Source organism: Notolepis coatsorum (assembly GCF_963971535.1).
Source record: "Notolepis coatsorum genome assembly, chromosome: 5".
Taxonomy (NCBI): domain Eukaryota; kingdom Metazoa; phylum Chordata; class Actinopteri; order Aulopiformes; family Paralepididae; genus Notolepis; species Notolepis coatsorum.
In genome coordinates this window covers 89,583,340-89,606,986 of record NC_140169.1, presented here as the reverse complement: position 1 = coordinate 89,606,986, position 23,647 = coordinate 89,583,340, and positions in this window count along the sequence as shown.

Sequence of the window (23,647 nt, the reverse complement as noted above, 5' to 3'; positions counted from 1 at the left end):
TCTGGGGTGGAGCGCGCCGGCTTGGGGTCTGGAGTGGAGCGCGCCGGCTTGGGGTCTGGAGTGGGGCGCGTCTGGAGTAGGAGCGCGCCGGCTTGAAGAGCGCGCCGGCTCGGGGTCTGGAGTGGAGCGCGTCTGGAGTAGGAGCGCGTCTGGAGTTGGAGCGCGTCTGGAGTTGGAGCACGCCGGCTTGACGTCTGGAGTGGGACACTGGAAAACCTCCCGTAGAGAATTAGAGAGCGCAGACTGTGTCCCACTCCAGGCAAAGGAGCGCGCCGGCTCGAAGAGACGCATCCTCCCGTAGGATAGGAAGCGATGTGCGCCGGCTTGGAGAGCAGCGCGCCGGCTAGACATCTGGAGTGGGACACTGGAAAACCTCCCGTAGAGGACCAGAGAGCGTAGACGGTGTCCCACTCCAGGCAAACGGCGACAGGTGGTGATGAATGGCACAACGTCTCCCAGTGAGAACAAAGGAATCCTCCCGTGGAAGAATAGAGAGCGATGACGATGTCTCACCAGGAGCGCGGCGGTAGATGGTAGCATACAGATACAGAACGACCCGACGAGGACTGGAGGGGAAGTCCAGGTATTTAAAGCCCTCTGGCACTGTGGCACTGTGCCTTTAAGAGGCGAGCAGGCTAAGGGGAAGGCTAAGGGACAGGGCCAGGGCAAAAGGACAGGGCAGGAACAGGGGCACTGGAGAGGGGAAACAGGGACAGAGGCCCGGGGAGGCGGGCTGGAGACAGGGACAGAGAAACAGGGTTAAGGCCTTGGACAGGGCAAGGGCCAGAGCTGCTTACAGGGATGGCAGGGTTCAGACGGCGGAGGCCTGGCAAGGAGATCCTCCTTGGAAGCGATGCGCGCCGGCTTGGGCGTCTGGAGTAGGAGCGCGCCGGCTTGGGCATCTGGAGTAGGAGCGCGCCGGCTTGGGGTCGGGTGGAGCGCGCCGGCTTGGGGTCTGGAGTGGAGCACGCCGGCTTGGGGTCTGGAGTGGGGCGCGTCTGGAGTAGGAGCGCGCCGGCTTGAAGAGCGCGCCGGCTCGGGGTCTGGAGTGGAGCGCGTCTGGAGTAGGAGCGCGTCTGGAGTTGGAGCGCGTCTGGAGTTGGAGCGCGCCGGCTTGACGTCTGGAGTGGGACACTGGAAAACCTCCCGTAGAGAATTAGAGAGCGCAGACTGTCCCACTCCAGGCAAAGGAGCGCGCCGGCTCGAAGAGACGCATCCTCCCGTAGGATAGGAAGCGATGTGCGCCGGCTTGGAGAGCAGCGCGCCGGCTAGACGTCTGGAGTGGGACACTGAAAAACCTCCCGTAGAGGACCAGAAAGCGTAGACGGTGTCCCACTCCAGGCAAACGGCGACAGGTGGTGATGAATGGCACAACGTCTCCCAGTGAGAACAAAGGAATCCTCCCGTGGAAGAATAGAGAGCGATGACGATGTCTCACCAGGAGCGCGGCGGTAGATGGTAGCATACAGATACAGAACGACCCGACGAGGACTGGAGGGGAAGTCCAGGTATTTAAAGCCCTCTGGGGCGCTAATCATAACTTATCACAGCTGTGAAAGGTAGTCCAAGGGTGGGGGCTGTTGAAGAGCAGAGGAGAGTAAAACAACGCGAGGGTGTGGGCTGGTGAGGTGAGGAGACAGGGAATTAAAGGTCCAGGGAACAGGCAAAACCTCACAGTACCCCCCCCCTCCACGGGAGCCACCGGGCGACCCAAAAATACAGACAGTGGGGCAGGGGACATGACAAGGCAACAAACAAAAAAAATTGGGCCATGCTAGCAGGGGAAGCTACACCAAAAGTGGGGCTAGCAGAGGGACAGGGAAGCTGCCAGGGCACTGCTAGCTACAGGGCCTATGCTAGCTGTACTGCTACATTAACATAGAGGCTGCGCTAGCTGCCGGAGCTAGGCTAGCAGACAGGGCTGGACCAGCATGAGAGAACAAGCTAGCTGGAAGGACAGTCCTAGCTGTGGGGAAACTGACCTTGCTAGCTGAAGGGGCAGTCCTAGCAGTGGGGAAACTGACCTTGCTAGCTGAAGGGGCAGTCCTAGCAGTGGGGAAACTGACCTTGCTAGCTGAAGGGGCAGTCCTAGCAGTGGGGAAGCAGGGTAGCTAACCGGGGAGCTAACGAGGCTAACAGGGAAGCTAACAAGGCTAACAAGAGAACTAACAGGGGAAACTAAAGGGAGCTAGAGGGAGCTAGAGTGGGTTAGAAGGAACTAAAAAGGGCAAACTCAACATACACTGTCTGTGCTGGCTGGGGTCGTCGACGGGTCGGGTCGTACTGTTTTGGTTTGTAACCGACCCCAATCGCACAACACAAGACAGGTATGAGAGTAAGCCAAAACAGGGCATTTATTCAATACAAACAAAAAGCGGCACTGTCCCTTTAAGGGAGAACACAAAAACACAGGAACAAGGAAATAGGGAAAAATGTGGCACTGTGCCTTTAAGAGGCGAGCAGGCTAAGGGGAAGGCTAAGGGACAGGGCCAGGGCAAAAGGACAGGGCAGGAACAGGGGCACTGGAGAGGGGAAACAGGGACAGAGGCCCGGGGAGGCGGGCTGGAGACAGGGACAGAGAAAGTAGGAGCGCGCCGGCTTGGGGTCTGGGGTGGAGCGCGCCGGCTTGGGGTCTGGAGTGGAGCGCGCCGGCTTGGGGTCTGGAGTGGGGCGCGTCTGGAGTAGGAGCGCGCCGGCTTGAAGAGCGCGCCGGCTCGGGGTCTGGAGTGGAGCGCGTCTGGAGTAGGAGCGCGTCTGGAGTTGGAGCGCGTCTGGAGTTGGAGCACGCCGGCTTGACGTCTGGAGTGGGACACTGGAAAACCTCCCGTAGAGAATTAGAGAGCGCAGACTGTGTCCCACTCCAGGCAAAGGAGCGCGCCGGCTCGAAGAGACGCATCCTCCCGTAGGATAGGAAGCGATGTGCGCCGGCTTGGAGAGCAGCGCGCCGGCTAGACATCTGGAGTGGGACACTGGAAAACCTCCCGTAGAGGACCAGAGAGCGTAGACGGTGTCCCACTCCAGGCAAACGGCGACAGGTGGTGATGAATGGCACAACGTCTCCCAGTGAGAACAAAGGAATCCTCCCGTGGAAGAATAGAGAGCGATGACGATGTCTCACCAGGAGCGCGGCGGTAGATGGTAGCATACAGATACAGAACGACCCGACGAGGACTGGAGGGGAAGTCCAGGTATTTAAAGCCCTCTGGGGCGCTAATCATAACTTATCACAGCTGTGAAAGGTAGTCCAAGGGTGGGGGCTGTTGAAGAGCAGAGGAGAGTAAAACAACGCGAGGGTGTGGGCTGGTGAGGTGAGGAGACAGGGAATTAAAGGTCCAGGGAACAGGCAAAACCTCACAGATTATCTTCTATCCGTCACAATTGAACGTGTATTTTTTCGTCGCATAGCATAATCTACTCCAGTACGCGCTCTGCAAGTCTGTAAGCTTGCGCATAACGCAGACTGGTACCTGGCCGTGTATAATTTAAAGTGTTTCTAGTTGTATTCTAAAATTCTATTCTATTGTATTCTAAAATGTGACTATATGGTTTTATATTAACTTAATAAATAAACAAAAACGAAAAATCTACTTATTTCAACGAACATTTCAAACTAAATAACAGATTATGCACATAAAACGCTGAAAACAACCGAAGCAACAATAGTATTTTAATGAGGCTATGATTATTATCATTATTATTTTGCAACAAGTTAGCCCTCTCATAAATAGCACATATAAATGAATAACTAACTTGAACTAACTTAATAGGATTGAAGTGATATTTGGCTTAAAAAATCGGTCGCATGACAAAAAAAAAAAAAAAAAAAGCCTGACGATGTGCATTGGGCCGCGGCTCTCTGACGCCTTATTTTCTGGGCCCTGGCCTGAAAAGTTTGGGAACCCCTGCGGTAGAGAGAGAGAGAGAGAGAGAGAGAGAGAGAGAGGAAGAACGGGAGACAGAGCGGGGGGGAGACATTCGGCAAAGGATGCCGGGTCCGGGAATCGAACCCGGGTCGGCCGCTTCGCGACGCAGCGTGATACATGGTGTGCTACTAGAGCGCCCGCCTGGTCACATATATTGTGTTCTGCCCTGTTGTTCTGACCGGGATTTCATTGCGAGCGCTGAGGCCAACTTTTGTCTGGAAACCTGTCTATATGACAAGTGTTGGAGGTATTGTGCAAATGCAGTTGGGTCGAAGGTCAAAAATAGAATCTGAAAAGTGACAGGATCGTAATAAATAGAATACACAGAGATTATGTGCAGGGGTTGGAAAGAACATGGTATGACACAAGCATTTAAAAGTGCTATAGATAACATTCAGCTACTAGATGTTGCACTATTAGCACCAGCATGTCATTTATCCAATCAGGTGCATTCCACGTGGGGAAATGGGAATTAGGGAGGGGATACATGCAACATGTAAACAAATTTAATGTATTTAATTTGGACCCGCCCATTTTTTTTTAACTCATTGACTGCCACGCTCTTTTCCCATCTTTACTCAATGGCGCCAGCGTTATTGACCATTTTCACAATGTTTGTGGACCCATCGTGTGTTCTGTATTATAGCTATGGAGACAATAGTATGGCTCATTTGACAGGCATTGTTTATAGTCCAAGAGTAACTAACCAGTTAATTTCTACATAGGGGAGAGTGGGGTGAGTAGTGCCAAGGGGCATGTAGTTCCACCCCTGTTATCTAGAAAACCATAGAAGAAGTTGGTCATGTGACAACATATTTTTGAAGAGGCATCCATTTCACTCAACCTGCAGAGAAGGGAGACACCTGGCTTGAGAGGTAAGCACATTTAAGTTCAAAAAACAGTTTTTTGCCCTCCAAAGTAAAATTTGCATGATCAAGGTTTTTTTATTGCTGTGTTTGAACAATTATAGACAACTTTGAAAACAGTTCACACATGTTTTAGTGCTTTAGTAAGCTACACCATGAATCTATACAGTTAGCATGATGCTAGCTCAAAACAGCTGGGGGATGCATTTTTTTCAAAATGGTAGGCTTGGGGTGATTTGTGCCAAAGGGCCTGGGTTAAGTTGTGCCAGATATTCTCTTTGTTAAGTTGCCCCAACTTATTTTATTAACTATATATATTACTTTATTGTATTGTATTGTTATTGTACATTGCATTCTTGCATTTGATCACTAAAACTATGTGATATTCTTAATTTTAGACCAAAATCCATCATGCCACGCAGATATACAAACGGAAGACAGACAGGGTTTCAACTCCTCTTGAGAAGTTGGAAAGAGCAGTGAAAGAGGTGCAACAGGGGAAGACTATACGTCAGGTTGGAAAGGAGATGAATATCTGCAGGATGCTTTTACCACTTTTGAGATTAAAATGATCTGTTTTACGTAAAATTATCAATGGCACAATTTACCCCAGTGTATTCTCTCTAATGTCACAACTTACCCCGCACCGGTAACTAAACACAGGTGCCTCAGAACACCTCGCTCCGTCGTCACGATTCCTGCCAGTCACCATCTTGTTATTTCACAGAACAAATACCCAGGGAACCGCCGACACAGAACCAGGTGGTTTGAATCACGAAGACCTTTAGAAAAAGCATCACGTTCTTCATAAAAACTATTGAGACTCTTTCTCTTCCCCTGTTTGCTCCGCTCTCATCTAGAAGTAGAGATCAGTTTTTCCACCTTTCATATAATATTGACTGATGGTCAGGGGGGGGGGGGTCTGTACTTGCTCTCGGAGAGGCTTGATCACAGTGGGAGAGGAGAATAACTCAGCGTGAAGTGGGACGACTAACAGAGAGAGACCGCAGCTGCCGATACAACAGCTGATAAATTAAATTGGCTGTTGTTTGATAAATCAACATGATTTGAACGGTGTGGGACGCAGCCGAGTCGTCGATCATCTATGGTCGCCATGGTGCTGTGTGTGTGTGTGTGTGTGTGTGTGTGTGTGTGTGTGTGTGTGTAGGGGGGGCATATTGTTTCCTCATAAGTGTGTAGTGGTGGAGAGGCAATGGAGGGACACACAAACACACACACACAGATACATGAGAGATGCCTGTATTGATACTGTGACGAGCCTGGTGGTGTTCAGGCTCGACACGGTTCAAAACAAACAAATTCAACTGTCCACACAAGCACAACTTCAATAAATAAAATATATTTATTGAATAGAAGCAACAATAGTCCGATGGGCAATTAGAATAGTCGGATAACAGTTGTGGGATATTCGTGGATATCCTGAAGAAGAATGTTCTCAGTCAACCGAGGTACAGTTAATAACAACGTTTATTAACCAAACAGATAGAAATATATATAGTACGGGCGGCTAGGTGGTGTAGTGGGCAAGGCACTCGCCACCAGTGTGGAGACGCTAGGATTCGCGTGTTCGAATCCAGCTCTCCACATTGTTTTCAGTTTAGCTGGTCGTCCGCAGTAATACACATTGGCCGTATTACGGGGAGGGAAACTGATGGGTGGGGATCAGGCGTTGTGAACAAGCGACTCCTACAAGTCGGTTGGTGCGCCTGCGCAGTAGAATCAGGAAGTGTCGGGGGCAGCGTGAGCCTCCCACGCGTTACTCCTCACCACTGAGAGATCGAGCTGCGCAGGTGAAAAGATGCGACTGCTGTTACCTCAAGTACCGGAGGGGACTTGTGCTATGTATGACTTAGTCCACATTGCAGCCGGCTTGTGGGAGGCAAGAAACAGCGTTCGTGACAGGGGAGGGTTGAATTGGATGATACGAAATTGGGATGGGAGAAAAATATAGAAAAATGGGAGAAAAAGTGGATCAAAAAAAAAGAAATATATATAGTACATAGAGAGAATGGCTGAGGGGCTCTCCCCAGGTGGTCAGCTGAAATCACCCAGGTAAAAGACCCGGTACGTTGTTGGGAGGAGCCCTATATAGTTAAAAGGGGGGGGGGGGAGGTGGTCCCATTTGATAGGTCAAATGGGGGGGGGGAACACAACATTGGGGAGAAAGGGGAGGGGAATGTCTTTACATGAGAGAGTTGGGGAATCATTCTATTATTCCACAGTTACTCACTTTTCTCTATTATAATGTGGGTGAGATTAATGTATACTACACCAGGATTATTTGGAACAGGTAAGAGTGAATAGATATGGTAATAGAATGGGACCGATGTAATCCATCTGTTATCAGATAATGAATGAAATAGAAAACGATTAAAATAATGAAAATTTTGGCCAAGGTGATCTGTTGGTTGGCATAACAGTTTAAAATAGAATTATTTACATACATGATTCATGACATGATTGACTGGACTGCGGTCTGTGTTATTTTGATATCAGAGATGTGGGAATAGATATCACCCTTTTCTTTTATTAATAATGGTCTGATTTAACCGCTCAAAATACCTATATCAATGAGTGGTCCTCAACTCTGATATCAAACAACAATTAACATACTCATTAGAAGCTATAGCTGTGCACATATCTGGCATACCTCCAGTCGTTCATGTCGTGACTCAGACATTTAAGTGGTAACTATGTGTCTTCATGATAATATCTATGGGAGCTAAGATCATGGTTGTACATACAGACATAGTAATAACCCAATTAAATACATGTGAACATTGTCTCTGAAAACACAAAATCGTGTGCATAATTATCAGGAATAGGATTTACAAATAGGCATTAACGGTAGGTTATGTAGATAACCTAGTTATATTAGTATTGGCTGAGCGTTCCGCTCTGAGCCGTATGAGATATTCTATATTCTATGATACCTATTGTATCCCCTTACGAACAAAAAATACATGCACCACACCTGTATGGGGCTCCGCCCCCATGGCGGCACCGCCCATATAGCAGTGACGATAGTCACCACACACCCTTCCTCGCCAATAACCCGTCCCAGGAAAAAGATTCCTCAAGAGGGAACTCAGGGCCGCGCAGAGCGGAACGCTCAGCCAATACTAATATAACTAGGTTATCTACATAACCTACCGTTATATGCCGTATTTGCTATCGCGTTCCGCTCTGAGCCGTATGAGATATGGGGAAGAGCGGACGCGAAGCCCGACAAATGTACCCCCTGAGGACCCGTAAGCCCACATCAAGGGGTGCGGGGAGCCCTGTCACCCCATCCTCCCTAATGAAGGGGGGGCGCAGTCAACTCCACCTGAATGCGAACAAGAGGGAAACTAGAACCCCTTGAACACACCGTACAGGCGGAACCACGTGTGACTCAACACACTGTGGCCCATACCCATACACTCCTGCTACCCGACCAAAGGACGGGAAGCAGGAAAGGCCACAGACCCCAGAACCGCCTGGGAGACAGAACCCCCGGTCATGTCCATGAGGAAAAACCTTACAAAGGAGCCCGGGGAGGACCATGAAGCTGCAGCACAGATGGCCTCCACCGAGGCCCCACCCAGGAGAGCGGCAGAGGCAGCCACCCCACGAGTGGAGTGCGCCCTGACGCCCCCAGGGGGATCCTGCCCAGCCAACGTGTAGCAGAGGGTAACACCCTCGCACAACCAATGGGACAGGCGCTGCTCCGACAGTGCCTTACCAGCACGAGCCCCACCGTAGCAGACAAAAAGCTGGTCGGTAACCCTGAAATCCTGAGTACGGCTGAGGTAAATCCCCAAGCACGGACTGGACATGACAGGTGAAGGCCTGCAACTAACTCACTAGTGTGAGGAGGAGGACGAACCGCCTGAACCACAATATCCCGGGAGCGGAAGGAACTCCGGATATTCTTAGGCACGAAAGCAGGATTAGGTCGCAGAGTGACACCGCAATCGGTCCGAAAAGACAGGCACTCTGGACGTACCGAGAGAGCACAGAGCTCACCTACTCGTTTAGCGGAAGTGACAGCCAGAAGGAACGCGGTCTTGAAGGACAGCTGTCCCAACGGCGCCTGCTCGAGCGGCTCAAACGGGGCCAAGGACAACCGACCGAAGACCAATTGAAGATCCCAAGTCGGAGCCAAGGAGCGTTGCACCGGCTTAACGCGTCGAGCGCCAAGCAGGAAACGCTTCACAAGAGGGTGGCTGAACAAGACATCCCCTCAAACCCCTCATGATAGGAGGATATAGCTGCTGCATATACCCTCACCGTCGAAGCCGACAGTCTATCAAGGAGAGACTGGAGGTAACTAAGGACAGCATCCAGGGGGCAGGAGACTGAGTCCCGGCCCCCCGCCTTACACCACACTTGGAACACACGTCATCTGCCCGCGCAAGCGGAGCGCCAAGCAGGAACGCTTCACAAGAGGGTGGCTGAACAAGACATCCCCTCAAACCCCTCATGATAGGAGGATATAGCTGCTGCATATACCCTCACCGTCGAAGCCGACAGTCTATCAAGGAGAGACTGGAGGTAACCAAGGACAGCATCCAGGGGGCAGGAGTCCCGGCCCCCTGCCTTACACCACACTTGGAACATACGTCATCTGCCCGCGTAAGCGCGACAGTGGAGGGAGCATGCGCATTCCAGATGGTAACACCATCAGGATCAAGAACCTGCGCCCCTCAACGTACCCGTCCCAACAACTGACCTAACAGATGTATGGGGAAGAATCCCTGGCGGCACGGCATCGGTCCCAGACCTGCCTGGCCATGTCCAGACGCAATCCTCACCCGTCAGGATGAGGGCCGCCCCGCGACAGTACACCTGCACCCACATTCTCCCTGCCGGGGATGTGGGGAGCCCTCAGGCCGCGCAGATGGAGGACGCCCATAGCCAGCCGCCCGCCGCCTGGTGCAGACAGGGGGAGCGTACTCCTCCCTGTCTGTCGATACACGACACTGACGTCGTATCGTCCGTCCTGATCAACACCATTTGTGGACCAGAAGGACCGCTTTCAACACCAACACATTGAACGTAGCGCAGACCGGGCAGCATGGTTTGCCAGCTGCCCCCTACTGCGTTGGCCCGACGCATCACCAGCGAGGGAGGCGTCGGTGAAAACGCGACGTGAGACAGCGCCGTAACCGTCCTAGGACGGAACCTCCCGAGCGTGTTGACAACACGCTCTGAGATGGATGCCCATAGCCCTCCAACCGTTGACTGGGAAGAGGAATACTCTACATCCAGTCTACAGCAACCCCAGGCTGGTAGAGACCTGCCTGGTACGAGACCTGACGATCCACCTTGACCGCGAAGGACCAGAACGTCATCAGGGCAGAACACTCCGTAACCCCGGACGACGCAGAGGCCCCAGTGCGGCCTCCACGCACTTGGTGAAGATGCGGGGAGCCAGAGAAAACCGAACGGCAGCCTCTGGTACTCATACGCTAACCCTGCAAAGGAAGCGTAGGTAAGCCCTAGGATGGAAGATCGGGGATGCGCATACGCATCCTACAGGTCTATGGAGGAGAACCAGACCCCCACCTGACAGTGTTCAACAGGTAGGAGACGATCCAAAAAATGCTGAACCTTCCCATGGGACAGGTCCAGCCTGGGTCTTACACCCCTCCCTCCCGACTTCTCGGGCTGAGAACACCGGGAGGAGAACGCCACGACGATGGCTTGCTTCGTCCACAGAGATTGGATCTCGTTGACCAGAGCTGTCCCTGCTGGAGACCCCGACAACAGGGTCTGTACCAAACCTGAAAACGGGTGGGGTTGTGTAAACACAAGTCCCCGCCTCACCGTTCTCTCCATCTACCTCGACATATGGTACTGCCGTAGTCATATGTGACGACACTCCCAACGCACCCGCCGTCACGTGGCGCAGGTCCGCCAGGAACTGTAGATAGTTGGCCCGGTCCCCCCGCTGTGCGTAGACAACCCTGGAACCGTGCGAGGAGCGCGTTCCGTGTCGGAACACCTGACCCTGACACCACCCACGAGGCAATCGCACCCAAGGGGGAACCCCGACAGAAAGGGCCGGTCTGATACGGGGGGCTTCCGATGAAAAAAGCCCCCCCACTGAACACCCCTCCAGAACATGCTGAAGGAGTTGTTCTGCAGCCGGACATGCAAGGTGTAAGGCCCCCATGGGTTCCTACACACCGTAGCCCTGCAGTGATATTACTACCACCCCAAACCATGTGAGCTGCGACCACTTGCCAATATTTCAGGAGTGGGAGGCACCAACATGATACCTGGCCTGGCGAAGGCGAGGCCGGGGAAGCCCGCACTGTGTGCCTCAAAAGGTTTCGAGCCCCCCTGCTGACAACACTTAAGTTGACAGACGTAACACCAGGCTCAACCAACACAGTTCAAGGTGTGGGAGCCGCTTGACAGCACAACATTCTCACGGACAGACCCAGGCTCAGCCATCAACTGGGTGTCAGCCCCTGTCCCCATGAGAAGCGAAAAGGGGGGCCGCCCGCGCATCAACGAAGGCACGCGGCCCGCAGCCAAAGGAAACAATCAGAGCCCACTTCTTCCGCTGGTGTTGGGGAAGGGAGTGATCGGAGAGCGGGCTGCTCGCGGCAGGACGGTGACGGCTTGTTTGTTCAAGCCGAACCCATCCTACATGGCCGATCCCTCGGCCGCCAAGGCTGTCGGCCTTGTGGACACCTGTCGAATCAACGCCCAGGATACCTCTGGCGGGGGAAAAACATGGCCGCCTGTCGAGGGCCCCGTCATCGCCGTTGACGAGGCCGTGCTCTCTCTTCTTCTGGCTGCGCGGTGTGAGGCGGTGTAGGGCCTAGGACAATACCGCCCGCGCTCCAGCAGAAGACCAAAATCCCCTGCGGAGAGGGGAACCCTGAGCGGTTATAGCTTGCGGCTGGGTCAAAGCTAATAACGTCAACAACCTCGCGCGATGTGTCGACGTCGGCTGGCCCTCAAGGCCCCTCCACCAGACACCATTTTTTTAATAGAAAAAAACAGCAATTCGAACACAGTTCTAATCGTTGCCAATTCCATACCGTGGCGGTACAAGCCTTAACAGCCCACCAGCCACTCGCCAGGCCGACCCACCCATGGTGTCGACCGGGCAGGGCATTGTTTCAATATATCAAAAACAAAGGACTGATGTTAACATGGAGCACCAGTGGTGATTGCAAACAGCACCCTCCACTGTGGTGTGCACCATGAAAGGGTTAAATGAATAAAAGAGCTAAACCACAAAAAACTGTAGAATGAGCAAACCCATACACACAAAGTTTAAGGGGAGACGGACCAGACCCGTCTTCATTCAAAATATTCACAACTTTAGCCCCAGTTTAGCCCATTTACCAAAAAAGGTAAACAAAGCCCCCCCCGCACTACTCCCCCAGTATACCGATTGACCGTCAGTATGAATGGTTTGAGAGGAGAGAAAACTGTAGCAAGACAGACCTTCTCATAGCAGAGTGACAAAACGAAACAATAGCCCCCTACACAGGGCCGCCCCAGGAGGTGGGGGGCCTTGCGTCTAAAAACGCACAGGGCCTCACATTTCTCCCAGGCGGCCCTGCCCTTATACTACTGCAGCCTAGCGCCAGGCGATGTGGTACCCAAGACAACAATTGCCTGTGCACAGACACGCAACATGTTTACCATGTCGGCTGGACCCATAGCCCCACTACCCGACGCCAACCCAGATGGGAACACCGTTCAACAAACCCCGCCGGAACACAAGGTAAAATACCTGGCTAGGAAACCTAGCTACGGCCTACCCTGTTGTCAACTCATTTACCCGAAAAAGGTAAATAGAACTCAGCAAAAAAAACCACAACAGCTACCAACTGACCTTCATTGATGAACCGGGCAAGAGGAGGGAGAGTGACAACATCTCACGGCGGAGACATTAAAACAGCATAGCAATTAGCAGTAGTAATAGCATGCGGCATTAGCGATAGCATGTAGCATAGCTTTAGATGTTTTAGCAGCACGCCCAAGACAGCTTGGAAACCGTTCCCTGCAGAGAACGTTCACCAAACCATCCTGCCCCCGGCGCCAACACACAACATGGTTGTGTTAACAAAACAAACCAGCATTACTAACACGAATACCCATGCCTGAAGACACAGGGCCTACCTGAGTACAAGCTGGCCCGACAGCCAGCCTTGTACAGCTGAACCTCGATGTGCTGTCATCAAACGAGGAACATCAACACAGGCTCGTCGTGTCGCCGAAAGCATGCGTCGAAGATGCCAGGGGCCAGCAACCTCCGGTAAGCTTCCAACATTATGAATCTAATCTTTTCATCCTACTAGTTTATCGTACGGTGCACGCATCCGAGTACGCTGGGGCGGTGCCGCCATGGGGGCGGAGCCCCATACAGGTGTGGTGCATGTATTTTTTGTTCGTAAGGGGATACAATAGGTATCATAGAATATAGAATATCTCATACGGCTCAGAGCGGAACGCGATAGCAAATACGGCATATAACTTAGTGGCTAATGTATAAAAACATTTAAAACCGTTAACCTAGTGGTTTGTATAAAAACTGATATAAAAGGTGATTATGATAATCGTTATGCATTGTTCTGTGGTGCATACTATCAATGGTCAAAACAAACTTGGTGTCTTGGAACAAACCAACTGGTTCTGCCCTGTTTAACAATACAATTTTGCAATGTTACTCTGTGATCATTCCTCATTGCCATTATAAAATTGGTTAATGCAATCTTACTGATTGTATTTCATCATAGTTAATAATTTTCCAGATACATATGAACTTTGTGAAACAGTTCTTGTTTGTGAATCTGACAGTTGCTGTGTCGCTGTTGACCATCTGTTCTCTGTCTGTCGTGTGGCAGGGCCAAACAGTAACACAGTCAAAATTAAATAAATACATAATAATGTGGACAATGTGTGTTCAGATGCCTCTTGGTTCACAGGTCTCTGATGATGTCTCTCTTCTTGACGGTGCAGTCGGGTACATTCACTCCTCCATCATTCAGAGGGGGCCTACAGGAGGTCGCCGTCCACTCCCTGTGTACCTTGTCAAGGGTCACGGGGTCACCGGTAGCAGTGTGGCGGTCAACTATAGTGGCCTTGCAGACTCTTTTCCTGGAGCTTGTGTTGTTCTCTTCTACCATCACATATCTGCCACTGTGCTCATGCTTGGCCTTCATCAGGCCTAGAGACATGGTGGTCAGGGCGTTCTTGAATGTGTTGTGTTATGGTTGGTCCCCCGCTCCCCGTCATCGCGGTACCAGAGGGGCGAGGGTTTGCTGATGTAGCAGCTAGTCAGTAGGACGCTCTCTCTCACACGGATGGCAATCTTGTCATGGAAGTCCACCTTGATGGTCGGGGCTCCATCTCCTTTCTGTAGGTGATGGGTTTGGTCTGCCGTGGTCTGCAGTGCCGGGGTGGCGCAGCAGGCTCAATCTCGTTGATGGTGATGACTCTGAACTCGTAGGTGTCTTCTCTCAGGCCGTCAAAGGTTGATCTCCTCTTCGTCAGTGTCTCCTTGGTCAGTCTCCTTCGTGGTCCTCTGCTCCACTTCCTTGGTGACGTCTGTGTCGTGTGGCTGGGTTGGATGGCGGCTCTCTCAGGTTGTGTCGTCGCCCGGGTTGTGCTCCCCTTCGTTTGGTCTGCCATGGGCCGCATGTCGTTCGTGGTTCAGGTCAATCACGAGTCACTCCTTCTCACTTGTCGTGTCCTCTCACCAATATGATCTGAGGATGATAAAATTGCCTTAGAAAACTCCTCACATAAATGATTCAACGCCTTTCTGCTAAAAAGGAAAATCATTTTGGGGTTAATTCAATTTGTTGTAAATAAAATCACTTAATTGAAAATAGGAAATGCAAGCCAATTGCATTAGCAGTGAGTCCTTATGCCAAGAAGGTCATATTCACTATAATCTATCAGATCTTGTATCTAACTAGATCTTACAGCATTAGGCTTTAAATAAAATTGTAAATGAATGGCCAAAGTCTTGAATCAGACAAAATAGCTCTTTATCTTCATAGTCTGTGATGTTAAATTGAAGTTGATCTTAGCTCAGGATGCGTGCGGTGGGTGTACTTCAGGATACTTACCTCGTCACGACTTCTCTGGCTTTCCTCTCACCTTTAGTGTGGCTCATCATATTAGCATGGGGAAAAAACATAAAAATCTAGGCAGCCAGTTAATTTTGCATGAAATACATCCATTCATTTTCTCGTCTACTCTTAAGTAGCATTAATTTAATTACCTCTAATACACCTTGTGCATTTTTGATAATCATTGTGTAAATGATTATCCTGCTTCCAACTGATACAAATAAATCTAACCCTAACTAACCTTACTGTCATGCATTTGTCCTAATAAACTAACCTACACTGTAGCACTCAACACTTTGATGAAAATTGTTACTCAGCTGATAGAGTTGTGCCCTTCCTGATGTCCTGTCGCACAGAACCTGTGAGTCACTTTAGATAAAAGTGTCAGTTAAATGACCAATGTAAATGTACATCTTGTACATGTTGATAATTGTGCTCCAATTTGGTGGTTTTGATATTTGTAGTCATGGAAAGTACTTGAAATAGAAGGATTTTAGCAGAGGATAGAAGGAGGAGATAGCATGCAAGTTATGTTATTTTCATCATTAATCTTTCATTTTGGGCACTTCTCTAATTCGTGTGCCTTCTTGAAAAGAGAGCGATGAAAACAACTGGTTAGTTATTCTGTTAGTATGGGAAATATGGTAGCCTTTCATGACTGCAAATTTGATCACCTGTGTCTAATTCATGTTAATTAAATGAAGGGGGCATGTTCTGCATCTAAAGTGGTACTTCATACTATGCTAAGTATAGTAGAGATACTGGGTTGGGTCCCTAGGTGTGGTCAGAGTCCTCTCTAGGCATTTGCATTGTCTTTCAGCTCCACATCATCTTCGGTTGAATCTTGTGTTTACGTGCAAATCACTGGAGTTTCAATGTAGTATGTCTTTTGTGATACGATTTGGGTGTAGACCTGCACTGCTCTGCATCTCGCCTCAGAGCCAGACTGTAAATACAAACACATGTTAATTTTCCACTCCTAAGACCATTTTTGAGTGTGTTCTCTTTGATTTTGAGTTCAAACACACATCATCTAGTCTTCATCTATATAAGGTCTAATCGCTTATACTGGGAGTAAGTGTGTGTTACTCATAAATTGTGTTGTGTTCAGTTATGATGCATGATTTTCTATGGTACCCCGTATCAAAATTATAGAGACGTGGGAGTTAAAACATATACTGTTTTTAAAAATAGAAGTGATTTGTTGAATAAACATAGCATGTTTGCCTTCTCACTAGCCTTGTGCACATTCTAAGATATAGAAACCTATTTATGAGGAGCGAGCCTACCTGCGCGCCCACAGATACATTACAAATTTGAAACAGGCATTGAGGTTAGCTTTATGTGTAATGAAAAACAATCACTCAATTCACTGCAAATGAGAAGATAGTTATGTCATGCAGCTACATTAGGACTTCATACTTACCGGAAAAAGCTGTTGTGTTCACGTCGAATCCTCACAGTTCAGTTCAGTTATTTGAATACCCATATTATCTTACCCCCTTGCAGCGTGTATATGGGCGTTTATTTGATTTTGGGCACTTTTGGGAAAATCTATTTATCAAAAATAAAATTGCATAAAACCTTAAATGATCAATTAAGCTTTATAGTCATTTTGTCAGGAATCATAATATGAACATTGTTGTAAATATCACTTTATGGAATTTAATATATTTAACACTTTTCCTAGAATGTCAGAGAACATTGTCATTACCATCACGTTACCAAATAACTCTTTATTGTGCCCCTGTGCCTCAAATAGATCCGCTATCAGCTCTATCTTTAATCTTTCAAAATGTTCAGTTGCTATCGCTATTAGCTCTATCTTTAATCTTTCAAAATGTTCAGTTGCTATTGCATGCACTCATCTGTGTTTCACTACACACGAGTGCATGCTTACCAACTGTCCGTCTGCAACACTACTATCACCAACATCTAAGAAGGGAGATCCCCCCTTGAATGGCCCTTCTAAGGTTTCTCTCCTCCACACTGCCTGTGGAGCTTTTTTCCCTATTGTTAGGTTTTAGTGAGTTTTTCCTTACCTTCGCGTGGGGTATGTCTGGGAGTGCTTGCATTCTTTCATTTATTTGCATTCATCTAAAAATGTTTGGACCTTATGGTGTTCTTGTTCTGTTCTTTACTTATTGTTGTTTTCTTCTTGACTTGTTTAAAGAAGACCTGTACGGTGAAAGGAATTCCCTCATAGTTCTTTTATTGAATGTCGGCGAGGTGAACAGAGAGACGAGACAGAGTCAGATGGCAGTCTGCAGAGTTTTACTGAACCGTCACAGCACAAGTAGATCACAATCCGGACCACGCACCTCCGCACACAGAGCGAGCCAGTGCCAAGTGGTGGTTTCGTCAATACATCGTCACATCATTTATACATTTCTCGTCAGAATGGTGTGTGTATGTCTCTCTGTGTGTTATGCATTGATGTCTGTGTGATGTGTGTGTGTGTGTGTGTGCTGGTGTTTGCTTAGATGGGGGAAAGGAGGGGCTGTATTCCTCCGCTCTCTTTATCAGATGACGGCATATAATTTGTGTGTGTGCATGTGTGTTGGTGTGTGTGTGTGTGTGAGTGTGTGTGTGTCGGTGTGTGTGTGTCGGTGTGTGTGTGTGTTAAAGTGAGAGACATGAGTTTGCATGTCTAGGTGACACTCTCGAACAAAAAAGGGGGGGGTGTGTGTATCTCTCTCTATGTGTATGCATTGATGTCTGTGTGATGTGTGCTTGTGTGTGTGTTAAAGTGTGTGTGCTGGTGTGTGTGTGGGTTTTTGCATGCTTATCATGCACCTGTGTCCAGTACTGTTTCATGGGGCCCTATGTTTACACAGAGACCGTTTCATCGGGCCTGTGTTTACACAGAGACATCTGACGTCAGTGTACAGCCTGAAGATATATAAGATATTGACAACAGATCAATGAATTAAAACTATCAATCCCCCTTTTGACATATAAATCTATATGTCAACACAACAATTCATTGTGCACCCAACAATATGACACAACCATCACTCATCAAGACATACACTAAGCATGGACCTGTCAAAAGGCCAAGGTCAGGAACAAATAGAGTACATTTCCGGACATATACCTACATATCGGATGACCACCAATACTGCCATCAATACACCAGACCTGCACTTAATCCAAGAGGGCGTGTATATCATATAAGCGTGAAGCTTAACTATACGGGGGCCCAGAGGCAAACATAGCACAAAGCGCATGGAATAGCAGAGACATGTGACAATTAGATGGTCCAGTGGTCATCCAGTAGCGTCCAGTGTCGTCAGGGCCGTAGATGGGCAGGCCATAGATCAAAACACGTGTAATACTAATTACAATTACCCAATATAACCCAATATACCCCAGGAAACGAACACGAGGATACACTCATCAAGATTCACTGTATATTCATAGAGGAATGAAAACACAAAAAAATAACAATAAACTGACGTTGATTTAACCTCAACCAGGACCTGTAAACTATGGAAATGATGCTTGACCGCTTTCGCATGATGTACATGCCTGAAATACTATGTAAGACAGTTCAGACAGGTCAGTGTTATTCTGCACAATATCAATCATATTTCAAGACAGTTCAGTTTTAGTTCAGTCACATTTTGCATAATTTCAATCATATTTTAAGACAGTCCAGTTTTAGTTCAGTCACATTTTGCATAATTTCAATCAATTTATACTTTCTCATCTATTATTCTAATATTCTTATTTCAATTAATTATTTAAATTCAGTAATTTATTCAGTTGTTGAGTCCACTATTCAGTTGTTGTGTGGAGTCCACACAGTCCACACAATCCCCCTTTGAGACTGTGAATCTCACAGTCTCAACACCACTCCCCCGCAGGCCATCAGGCAGAGAGCGCTCCTCGTCAGTCAGCCATCACCTCCCCCAGAGGACACTGCATCATACTGAATTCAGGCCGAAGTCCTGTTGCCGGCCCCTCCCCCTCAATCCGGCACCAGCCCTACATTTTCAGGCGACCAGCGAGCGACAGCTCGTGACATCGGCCGGGTTTCATTTCCACCCCACCACCGGCAAAGGTATGGAGAGGAGAAGGGCCTCGGCACGGTTCTCAGCATGACCACAGCGTCCCCAAGGAAGTGGATGACAGCTGACCGTTCCCCATCGCGTCCATGGTCACTCAGCCACTCCCCAACCCGACAGCCCGTGGAAGAAACACAGAACACAGAACACCACATAGCTTACTTAACAACCAGTACAATGCATCCAGACTTATTTATGAGAAAACCCATTGATTGAAATACATAAAAAATGCGTAAAGAACCACTCAACTTTCAGATTCACAGTTGGGGCATATCCGCTCCATACTCCGTCACCATCACCCAAACTCACAAATGAAAAAGAAGCCCACATCAGAGGTACATAAAAAAATGCAATGATTTTCAATGGTTGCAATCTCTATGCCGAAGGATCATTAGAAAATCAGACTAAAATTCACATAAACCAAATCAAAACAAAACACACATTGTCCCACATCAGAGTATACAATATCCTATGAGTAGACAATATTCTAATGAGTATACTATAAAAAGGAAATAAAAAACAAAACACGCAACAATATCTTGTCCCCATTCTCACAACCCTACCACGACCTCATAGAAACTTGCAATTGGTTCCCCCGGATGCCATCATGTCAGCAGAGTCCGGTGGCTCAGACACGGGGGACCCCAGCTGGACAGGAAAGAGACGGGGAGGAGAGCCGGCCGGTGCATCCTCCAAGGGTTCCTCATAGGCCGGTGCCTTGAGCACGGATCCTGCAGTCGCCTCGTGGGCATCCTCTCCATCCCCCAACAGGGCCCCCAACTCGCCCATACCATACATCCACCTACACACCCAGCATCCCCTCCATTCACCATCATCTGGTACCCAGCATCCCCTCCATTTCTGTATTTACAGTGTTGTGAGGAGGCGGCCATGCGAAGGAAAAATGCAGTCCGAGTCAGGTTACCATCACCCAGTGGTTGGTTTTTTATTCTATTTGTTCTTTTGCTCCCCAGTGGGAAAAAACGGGAAAAAACATATTTTAACATAAATACAAAAATAATACAAAATGATTAAACTTTCTTTTAACAAATATAAACAACTAGGCCCTTGGCTAAGGGACCTAGGTCTTAGTACGGCTGTGTCTCGCTTCCAAGCCTGTCACTACTTCTCCCTGAGAGGAGCCTCCATCCCTGGCTTTATGCTGGAAGCTCCTCCTACAGGGACAAACCAAAAACAAACAATCAATTAATCAATACAGACATCAATTTACACATCCAATAACTCTGGACAACATGGATACATTACTCCATCATGATCTATCATAACCAAACACTAAACAGTGTTTAAGGCGCTTCATAAACCTATTCCCCTCTCGTTATGAAAATCCCCCCCCCTGTACTCTACCACACTTGGTTCCTTCCAAATCTCCCCTCCAGAAAAGGCCCTGGCCTCTCCCAGTTCTGGTTGGGCAGCCAGAGATCCTACAAGGAACCAAGTGGGAGCACAGACAAATGGTATTTATCAACAAATGCATGTACTTTAATTCTACATCACATGTTATGCTTTAAACCAATGTGTCTGTATTACAAAACAACATAACAAAACAAACTAGGCCGAAAGCCTAAACTAAATGTTTGGCCGCATGACCACATGTGGGGACCAGGGCTAAACTGTGAGGCAACCAGCATAGGGCATGGGGTAGCCCCATGACATTTCCCCCCCCTTCTGGAGTCGACACATGTGGCATCCTATGTCCAACCATGAGCTAAAAGTGCATAATCCTATACCATGAAATAGTCCATCAACCATTCTATCACCATACACCCCCACCCTGAAATGACCAACCTACCGTTACCCAGAGTGGAAACCAAGCAACAAAACAGCATTCCCCAGCAATATAATTAACTAATTGATACACTTGAGGAATTAACAAAAATGGAACCCAGTTCTGTCCAAGTCCTTGAGGACCATGTCTGTACTGGTCACCAGGAGACATAGAGCTTTTATCAAAAAGTGAAGGGAAACAACAAACTGGTGGCAGTCCAATGTCCTCAGCCCGCTCTGCCAGGCGAGGCGGAGCACCCCCCCACTCTGGTGCTGCATCTTCTGTTTGAGCCTCCACCACTGCTGCATCTTCTGTTTGAGCCTCCACCACTGCTGCATCTTCTGTTTGAGCCTCCACCACTGCTGCATCTTCTGTTTGAGCCTCCACCACTGCTGCATCTTCTGTATGAGCCTCCACCACTGCTGCATCTTCTGTTTGAGCCTCCACCACTGCTGCATCTTCTGTTTGAGCCTCCACCACTGCTGCACCTTCTGTTTGAGCCTCCACCACTGCTGCACCTTCTGTATGAGCCTCCACTACTGCTGCACCTTCTGTTTGAGCCTCCACCACTGCTGCATCTTCTGTTTGAGCCTCCACCACTGCTGCATCTTCTGTTTGAGCCTCCACCACTGCTGCATCTTCTGTTTGAGCCTCCACCACTGCTGCATCTTCTGTTTGAGCCTCCACCACTGCTGCACCTTCTGTTTGAGCCTCCACCACTGCTGCACCTTCTGTTTGAGCCTCCACCACTGCTGCATCTTCTGTTTGAGCCTCCACCACTGCTGCACCTTCTGTTTGAGCCTCCACCACTGCTGCATCTTCTGTTTGAGCCTCCACCACTGCTGCATCTTCCTCTTCAGGGTGAGACTCGGCTGTTGCTTCTTTTCCCACATTCTGCGATTCAACTCCAGCCTCCTTCTCTAACATGGGGCAAAGGAGAAGATTCTCCTCAGGGCTGGAGCAGTTATTATCCTCCCCCACCCCCTGGACCTCAACCTGCAGTCCATCCAGGTCAGGTACAGGGACCTCCATGGCAGGCCAGGGATGGTGGTAAACACAGGCATTAACATGATGCCCAATGCGACGGCAGTGACCACACCATCTCTGAGCCGCGGCTGAGGTACATTCCGGCCACGTATGACCCTCCCTACAAAACCTGCAGGAGTGATGATCCGAACAGTGGAGGTGGCACTCACACGGCAGGGCCTGCGGACCCACACCAATCCCATTCTCCTCCAGCAGGAACCTCATGGCCCGGTGGTACTCCTCAAGTGGAGTCGAAGCTGGGTACTTTAGGGTCCACTGTGACCAGTAGATGGGGAGCTTGTCGGTAAGGCGGGAAACCAGCTCTGGAGTAGCTTCCATCTCATCCCACTGCTGGAGCAGCCACTGCCAGAGGTAGTCAGCTGCATATAGTCTCTCTTCCTCTTCCTCATCGTCTTCCTCCATGTACAAAAAGCTTACCGGATGTAGCTCCTCCAACCTCACCACCTCGGGTTCTCCGGCTAGAACTCCATTGGCTGAAACTGTTGACGGGCCTGGCCTGGCTGCCTCCAGATCCAACTGGAGCTGGGTCACCCGGTGTCTGAGAACATTGAACCTCTGTTCTTCTCTGACTGCTTCCCTCTCTTGCCGTGTATCCCGTTCCATCTGGAAATGCGTAAACACCTCGAACATCTGCGTCAACCTGGTGAAGCTGGCCTCTTCCTCTGTAGACCATGGTTGTTCCCGTTGCTGCTGCTGTTGACTTTTCCGAGGCATCCCTGAAGCTCGTAGTCCTCTTTACTTCTGACACCAATTGTGAGGAGGCGGCCATGCGAAGGAAAAATGCAGTCCGAGTCAGGTTACCATCACCCAGTGGTTGGTTTTTTATTCTATTTGTTCTTTTGCTCCCCAGTGGGAAAAAACGGGAAAAAACATATTTTAACATAAATACAAAAATAATACAAAATGATTAAACTTTCTTTTAACAAATATAAACAACTAGGCCCTTGGCTAAGGGACCTAGGTCTTAGTACGGCTGTGTCTCGCTTCCAAGCCTGTCACTACTTCTCCCTGAGAGGAGCCTCCATCCCTGGCTTTATGCTGGAAGCTCCTCCTACAGGGACAAACCAAAAACAAACAATCAATTAATCAATACAGACATCAATTTACACATCCAATAACTCTGGACAACATGGATACATTACTCCATCATGATCTATCATAACCAAACACTAAACAGTGTTTAAGGCGCTTCATAAACCTATTCCCCTCTCGTTATGAAAATCCCCCCCCCCTGTACTCTACCACACTTGGTTCCTTCCAAATCTCCCCTCCAGAAAAGGCCCTGGCCTCTCCCAGTTCTGGTTGGGCAGCCAGAGATCCTACAAGGAACCAAGTGGGAGCACAGACAAATGGTATTTATCAACAAATGCATGTACTTTAATTCTACATCACATGTTATGCTTTAAACCAATGTGTCTGTATTACAAAACAACATAACAAAACAAACTAGGCCGAAAGCCTAAACTAAATGTTTGGCCGCATGACCACATGTGGGGACCAGGGCTAAACTGTGAGGCAACCAGCATAGGGCATGGGGTAGCCCCATGACAAGTGTAATTAGACAATAATATGCGAACAACTTGAAACACACTTGGATTCCATTCATACTAGTCTGCTCATTGGACACCGTGACAGTATTATTTATATAATTGTATTATATTTCCTGGTCAGAGTTGTTATTAGTTACACCATGAGAACGTTGAGGATTCTCTTCCCCTTGCAGTGTATGTAGTCTCTGTAACAAAACAACTTTGTTATGTATTTTGGTATCGTCTAATTACATTATGATTAAAGTGATGATGGAGATTATGATTTTTTAGAGCCGTGACCGACCAGACGGTCC